This window comes from Oryctolagus cuniculus, chromosome 1 (assembly GCF_051225735.1).
Source record: "Oryctolagus cuniculus isolate XC-2025 breed Fujian yellow rabbit chromosome 1, ASM5122573v1, whole genome shotgun sequence".
Classification (NCBI taxonomy): Eukaryota; Metazoa; Chordata; class Mammalia; order Lagomorpha; family Leporidae; genus Oryctolagus; species Oryctolagus cuniculus.
In genome coordinates, this window is record NC_142867.1 from 17190957 (window position 1) to 17199594 (window position 8638).

The 8638-nt window shown below is 38.6% G+C and overlaps 1 pseudogene; it reads right to left on the bottom strand.

Moving 5' to 3' along the window:
* Window positions 1-1630, bottom strand: LOC127492692 (elongation factor 1-alpha 1 pseudogene; annotated as a pseudogene).
* Between the last annotated feature and the right edge of the window lie 7008 nt (window positions 1631-8638).

Genomic DNA, 8638 nt, shown 5'->3' on the forward strand with positions numbered 1-8638 from the left:
AAAAAAAAAAAATGGCCCACAAAACATTCTCCTTTCCTTCTGAAGGTTTTACAATGCATTGTTATCATTAACCAGTCTTTTACTATTAAACTTAAATGGCCAATTGAGACAAACAGTTCTGAGACCGTTCTTCCACCACTGATTAAGACTGGGGTGGCAGGTATTAGGGATAATATTCATTTAGCCTTCTGAGCTTTCTGGGCAGACTTGATGACCTTGCCAGCTCCAGCAGCCTTCTTGTCCACTGCTTTGATCACACCCACAGCAACCGTCTGTCTCATATCGCGGACAGCAAAACAACCCAGAGGAGGATAGTCAGAGAAGCTCTCAACACACATGGGCTTGCCAGGAACCATATCAACAATGGCAGCATCACCAGATTTCAAGAATTTAGGGCCATCTTCCAACTTCTTTCCAGAACGACGATCAATTTTTTCCTTCAGCTCAGCAAACTTGCAAGCAATGTGAGCTGTGTGACAATCCAGTACAGGGGCATACCCAGCACTGATCTGACCTGGATGGTTCAGGATGATCACCTGAGCAGTGAAGCCAGCTGCTTCCATTGGTGGGTCATTTTTGCTGTCACCAGCAACGTTTCCACGATGAACATCTTTGACAGACACGTTCTTGACATTGAAACCCACATTGTCCCCAGGAAGAGCTTCACTCAAAGCTTCATGGTGCATTTCAATGGACTTGACTTCAGTTGTGACATTGACTGGAGCAAAAGTTACCACCATGCCAGGTTTGAGAACACCAGTCTCCACTCGGCCCACAGGGACAGTGCCAATACCAACAATTTTGTAGACATCCTGTAGGGGCAGACTCAGAGGCATGTCAGTTGGTCTAGTTGGTGGAAGGATGCAATCCAGGGCTTCAAGCAGTGTGGTTCCACTGGCATTGCCATCTTTGCGGGTGACTTTCCATCCCTTGAACCATGGCATATTAGCACTTGGCTCCAGCATGTTGTCACCATTCCAACCAGAAATTGGCACAAATGCTACTGTGTCAGGGTTGTAGCCAATTTTCTTAATGTAGGTGCTGACTTCCTTAACGATTTCCTTGTATCTCTTCTGGCTGTAGGGTGGCTCAGTGGAATCCATCTTGTTAACACCAACAATTAGTTGTTTCACACCCAGCGTGTAAGCCAGAAGGACATGCTCACGGGTCTGCCCGTTCTTGGAGATACCAGCTTCAAATTCCCCGACACCAGCAGCAACAATCAGGACAGCACAGTCAGCCTGAGATGTGCCTGTAATCATGTTTTTGATGAAGTCTCTGTGTCCTGGGGCATCAATGATAGTCATGTAATACTTGCTGGTCTCAAATTTCCACAGGGAGATGTCGATGGTGATACCACGCTCACACTCAGCTTTCAGTTTATCCAAGACCCAGGCATACTTGAAGGAGCCCTTTCCCATCTCGGCAGCCTCCTTCTCAAATTTTTCAATGGTTCTTTTGTTGATGCTACCACATTTGTAGATCAGATGGCCAGTGGTGGTGGACTTGCCCGAATCTACGTGGCCAATGATGACGATGTTGATGTGAGTCTTTTCCTTTCCCATTTTGGCTTTGATTTAGCGGTGGTTTTCACGACACCTGTGTTCTGGCGGAAAACACATTGCGAAAAAGCCATATTCAGATGTTTTATACAGAGCCACTCCTTAAGATTAAGCCACTCTAAATATCTTCAAAAGAACAATATAATACAATGTAACAGGTATTAAAACATGATGCAAAGCTAACACATTCAGCCACACTAAGATGTTAGGGAAACTGTAAATTTTGGATTATCTCTAAACAGAGAAATAAGCATCAAATTCCAACAGAGAATCTCTGCAGCTGATGACTGAAGGTGGAGAGGAGAATGCAGAAGCTTCGAGATACTAGAGTAGGAGGGAGAAGCAGAAAGCCCACAGGGGTGCAGCACAACCAGAACCATGCACAAAAGAGTAAATCATGCTGATTTTAAAAGCATGAGAGAAAGATAGCTGACAAGTCAGAGCACTGAGTACAGGGACAGAATCTAACTCGAAACTGTGTGCTCATAAAGAGATCATTTCCTAGGGGATGAAGATGAGTAGAAATGGAAGGATTTCTTGGAAGACTTGATGGTAAAGGAAAGAAGAAAGCAAGAAGAGGTTATTCAAGGTTCTGAAAAATAAAGATAAATGATCAACTCTACAGATACTGTTAGCGTTCTTTCTTCATTTTGAAAAATCTTTATTGGGAGTACACACTTGGCCTGGTCTTAAAGACTCTTCCCTCCTCTGTCAGAGCAACTGCATCTGGTTCCCATTTCTAGCTGCTGATTATAGGTTCCTAGGTGCCTTCCATTGAAGACTCTGGGGACCAGCGATGATGGTTCAATTAATTAGGGTTATTTGCACTCACATGGGAGAGCTGGATTGTTTCTGCTTCACAGCTCTGGCCATTGTGGGCATTTGGGGCATGACCCAGAAGATGGGAGCGTTTCTCTCTCTCTCTCTCTCTTTCTCCTCAAATTATTACAGAAATATTTGGCTAAGATGAAAATAACAAAGAATATTTACAAACTAAAAACTTTGAGATACCAAAAGCCTTGATTTACTTCGTCTTTCTAAGAGCCTTACTGTGAGATTTCAAAATGAACAGAACCCCAAATCAGTAACACTCCATGCACAGATAGTTACAGCAGGAAGAAATCAGAAAGTGAAGCATATAACATTTCAACAGAAACCCCTCCAAAAGAATCAAGAAGAAATGAAAAATTTCACAAAATGTTGTGGTTTCAGTTGCAGAAGAAATCATTTCTGACAGAGCTCCATATGCAGATGATTTATTGGTGTGTGTCCTAAAGAGCAACACATGTGAAAGAGCAGTAGGAATTGCTGTGGACAAAGAAAAACTGATGTGAATGCATAAAAAGCTAATAGGAAATTCTGATGTGGAAATGACCTTGAAGATGTCCAAATCAAGATCAATAGGCTGGGCATCTGTGCCTTTAATTCAATCAGTAATTAGAGACAGACAAAAATGTGTCATGTTATACCATACCCACCATTTAAGCTTTACTTTAGTTTCATACTAAGAGAATCATCAGGTTTTCATCAAGATATGTTCAACAAATCCACCAGGAGATACTCCTCAAAATGTTAGTGTAATAAAAATTCAATGAAGAAGTTGAAGTACTTTTCCAGGTTAAATAAACTGGAGAGTCATAACAACCTCAATTCAATGCATGATCTTGGATTTGATCTTGGACTACAATCAATCAAATACATATAGAGTCTATTATTTGAGTATGGACATACATGTTGGTAATAATATTGTATGACAGTTATTCAGTTTGACAAATCTCTGTTTCTGCAAGAAAATGTCTTGTTCCTGTAACAGACAACGGACGTGAAGAAGAAAGTAAGACTAAAGTTTCATGTTGTGTGATAGTGCAATACTCACATAAGATTCAAAACGTGAATCAGTGGAACAGAACTGACCCTTAAACATATCTTTTCATTTATTGTCAATTCTTTTTATTGAATATATTCATTTATTTGAAAGAGTTACAGAGTTAGAGACAGAAAGAGATCTTCCAGCCACTGGTTTACTTCCCCGATGGTGACAACAGCCAGGCAGGGCTGGGCCAGGCAGAGGCCAGGATAAGTGAGAGAGAGAGAGAGAGAGAGAGAGAGAGAGAGAGAAAGAGAGAGAATCTTCTCCCTACTTGTTCACTTCACAAAGGCCTGCAACAGCAACAGCCAGGGATATATCAGGCCAAAGTCAAGAGATCGAAACTCCATCCCAGAATTCCACTTATGTTGCAGGAGCTTAATTACTTGACCAATCATTTGCTACCTACCAGAACGTGTGTCATCAGGAAATTGACTCAGAAGCAGAGTAGAGGTGACTCAATCCCAGGATTTCAATATCAGATATGGACATCACAAGCAGTGCTGTGGTTTATCCTTCTGTGCTGCAATGCTTGCCACGAACTAATTTTAAAAACCATAGTAACACAGTGCCTAATGACTTGTCTGAATGGCTATTACAACAAAGAAAGGAGAGAGAAAGAGAAAGAAAGAGAAAGAGAGAGAGAGGGGAAAAGAAGGAGGAGGATCAGGAGGATATATATATATATATATATATATATATATATGAAATGAGTATGCAGAAAGATATCTGCATATCTGTAGATCTACATTATTCACAATAGCCAAAATATGGAGTCAAACTCAATGTCCACAACAGATGAATGGAGGAAGAAAATGTGTAGCATATATTCAGTGGCACGAATTTAGTCGTTTGAACAATAGTCAGGTGTTTGGCACAGCAGTTAAGACAGTCTTTTGGATGCCTGTACCCTATATTGGAGTGCTTGAGTTTGAGTCTCAGATCCACTTCTATTGCAGTTTCTTGATAATTTGCAGCCTCGGAGGCAGCAGGTGATGGCTCATGTACCTGGAACCCTGCCAGTCGCTCATGGACCTGATTTGTCTCTGGCTCCTGCCTTTGGTCTGGCCAGCTATTGAAGCAGGGAATAGAAAATCTTTAGCCTTCTCTATTTCTAGATCACTATTTTTCTGCCTTTCAAAGAAAATAAATTTTTTTAAAAATTTTTTTGAATGAGAAAAGGGGAAAATTCATTTGAATATCAGCCTTAGATGAAGTTCGAGGACATTATGCTAAATGAAATTAGCCTGGCACATAAAAGCAATTGCCACATGATTTCACTTATATATGGAATCTAGAATGGTAGTCACCAAGGACTGCAAGGAAGGTGTTGGTGAGATGTTGGACAAAAGACACAAAATTTCAGTTAAGAAGTAGTTAATTTTAGTTGTTAATTTTAGTACTTAATTTTAGTAGTTGATTTTAGTTAACAACAATGTATAATATTCTTTAAAATAGCTATGAGATTAGATTGAGATTTTTCAAGAAATAAATTATAAAAATGTGAAGTAATAACACATGTAAACTGTCAATTTTAACATTCCAGCATATATACATATTTCGATGTAACATTTTGTACATCATAAATAGGTAAAATTTCCTATCAACTTATAAATCATATTTAAAGGATAGTAAAAATCAAGATTAAAAGAGAGACATATCAATCTAATGAGATAATAGCATAAAAAACAATGAATAAGATTTTCTGATACACATAAATAGTAAAGAGTTAGCACAGAGGATTTCTAAAGAACTTCAGGAAACTAATAATAATGGTAAGAGGTTGTCCTTGAAAACTGCTGCAAATACATAAATATACATTTCCTAGAATGTTGAAAAAAAATGAATGTCCAACAAACATTAGAATAAGGTAATGTTCAGTAGCAGTAAGGTTTTCCAATGGAATCAATGAAGAACTCAAAAACTCACATCCATTATATTCACATAAAAATGTCAAACATCTCACAATATCAGACAAAGATGAAGAGTACTGGAATTGTTATGCACTACTGGAAGCTTTAGGGGGGAATACAATTATCTATAAAAATAAACATGGCAACATTCTACTTAACACAAAATAATTTATTTCAGTTAGAAACATGAACAATATGATGTCTCATATTACAATGAAACCAGTTTAATTTGATTTGTGATGTACCAAGATGGCTACTGACTGAGAAAAATTTGGCTTTTTCCATAAAATTTCAAAACAACATACAATTTACATAACACTAGTAATTTCAAGTCTATAAAGAAGTTGAACATAAGTTTTAGGGAATACACCTCTTATGTGACATAACATGAGATCCACTGGGATCTCACTCACAGAGATCTTTCATTTAGGTCATTTTTTTTTTTTGACAGAGTGTCTTGGCTTTCCATGCCTGAAATACTCTCATGGGCTTTTCAGCCACATCCAAATGCCTTAAGGGCTGATTCTGAGGCCACAGTGCTGTTTAGAACATCCGCAAGTCTATGAGTCTGCTGTGTATCCCACTTCCCATGTTGGATCGTTCTCTCCCTTTTTTATTCTATCAGCTAGTATTGACAGACACTAGTCTTGTTTATGTGATCCTTTTGACTCTTAGTCCTATCATCCCGAATGAACACAGACACAAAAATCCTCAATAAAATTCTCGCCAATAGAATACAACAACAACATCATCGACCCAGACCAAGTGGGATTTATCCCTGGTATGCAGGATGGTTTAATGTGCGCAAAACAATCAATGTGATACACCACATTAACAAACTGCAGAACAAAAACCATGATTATCTCAATAGATGCCGAGAAAAAATTCCATAAAATTCAACACCCTTTCATGATGAAAACTCTAAGCAAATTGGTTATAGACGGAACATTCCTCAATATAATCAAAGCAATTCATGAAAAACCCATGGCCAGCATCCTATTGAATGGGGAAAAGTTGGAAGCATTTCCACAGAGATCTGGTACCAGACAGGGATGCCAACTCTCACCACTGCTATTCAATATTGTTCTGGTAGTTCTAGCCAGAGACATTAGGCAAGAAAAAGAAATTAAAGGGATACAAATTGGGAAAGAAGAACTCAAACTATCCCTCTTTGCAGATGATATGATTCTTATTTAGGGTATCCAAAGAACTCTACTATGAGACTATTGGAACTCATAGAAGATTTTGGCAAAGTAGCAGGATATAAAATCAATGCACAAAAATCAACAGCCTTTGTATAAATAGGCAATGCCACGGCTGAGAAAGAACTCTAATATCAATCCCATTCACAATAGCCACAAAAATAATCAATTACCTTGGAATAAACTTAACCAAGGACGTTAAAGACCTCTACAATAAGATTACAAAACCTTAAAGAAAGAAATAGAAGATGATACCAAAAAATGGAAAAATCTTCCATGCTCATGGATTGGAAGAATCAATATCATCAAAATGTCCATTCTCCCAAAAGCAATTTATAGATTCAATGCAATACCAATCAAGATACCGAAGACCTTCTTCTCAGATCTGGAAAAAAATGATGCTGAAATTCATATGGAGGCACAGGAGACCTAAAATAGCTAAAGCAATCTTGTACAAAAAAAAAAAAAAAAAAAAACAAAGCCGGAGGCATCCCAATACCAGATTTCAGGAATACTACAGGGCAGTTGTAATCAAAACAGCATGGTACTGGTACAGAAACAGATGGATAGACCAATGGAACAGAATAGAAACACCAGAAATCAACCCAAACATCTACAGCCAATTTATATTTGATCAAGGATCTAAAACCAATTGCTAGAGCAAGGACAGTCTATTCCATAAGTGGGTCTGAGAAAACTGGATTTTCACGTCCAGAAGCATGAAGCAAAACCTGTAACTTTCACCTTACAAAAAAATACTCAGCATGGATTAAAGATCTAAATCTACGACTTTACACCATCAAATTATTAGAGAACATTGGAGAAACCCTGCAAGATATTGGCACCGGCAAAGACTTCCTTGAAAATACCATAGAGGCGCTGGCAGTCAAAGCCAAAAATAACTATTGGGATGCATCAAATTGAGAAGTTTCTGTACTTCAAAAGAAACAGTCAGGAAAGTGAAGAGGCAACAGACAGAATGGGAAGAAATATTTGCAAACTATGCAACCTATAAAAGATAAATAAGCAGAATCCTCAAAGAGATTAAGAAACTCCACAACAACAAAACAAACAACCCACTTAAGAGATGAGCCAAGGACCTCGACAGACATTTTTGAAAGAAGAAATCCAAATGGCCAACTGACACATGAAAAAATGTTCCAGATCACTAGCAATCAGGGAAATGCAAATCAGAACCACAATGAGGTTTTACCTCACCCCAGTTAAAATGGCTCACATTCAGAAATCTACCAACAACAGATGCTGGAGAGGATGTGGGGAAAAAGGGACACTAACCCACTGTTGGTGGGAATGTAAACTGGTAGGGCCACTATGGAAGTCAGTCTGGAGATTCCTCAGAAACCTGAATAGAACCCTACCATTCAACCCAGCCATCCCGCTCCTTGGAATTTACCCAAAGGAAATGAAATTGGCAAACAAACAAGCTGTCTGCACATTAATGTTTATTGCAGCTCAATTCACAATAGCTAAGACCTGGAATCAACCCAAATTACCATCAGCAGTAGACTGGATAAAGATATTATGGGATATGTACTCTACAGAACACTATAAAGCTGGAAAAAACAATGAAATCCGGTCATTTGCAACAAGATGGAGGAATCTGGAAAACATTATGCTGAGTGAATTAAGCCAGTCCCAAAGGGACAAATACCATATGTTCTCCCTGATTGGCGACAACTAACCGAGCACCAAAAAGGCAACCTGTTGAAGTGAAATGGACACTATGAGAAACAGTGGCTTGATGAGCCCTTGCCCTGACTGTTGATGAACAACATAATACTTTATCCCTCCTAGTATTTTTTTGTTTGTTCTACTTAATAATATTGGTTGAACTCTGTAATTAATATACAGTTATTCTTAAGTGCTGAAACTTAACTAAAAAGTGATCCCTGTTAATTAAGAGTGGGAATAAGAGAGGGAAGAGATGTACAATTTGGGACATGCTGAAGCTGACTTACCCCAAACAGTAAAGTTAGAAACATACCAGGGGATTCCAATTCAATCCCATCAAGGTGGCATGTACCAATGCCATCTCACTAGTCCAAGTTGCTCTAGAATTAAGAGCAACTGTGT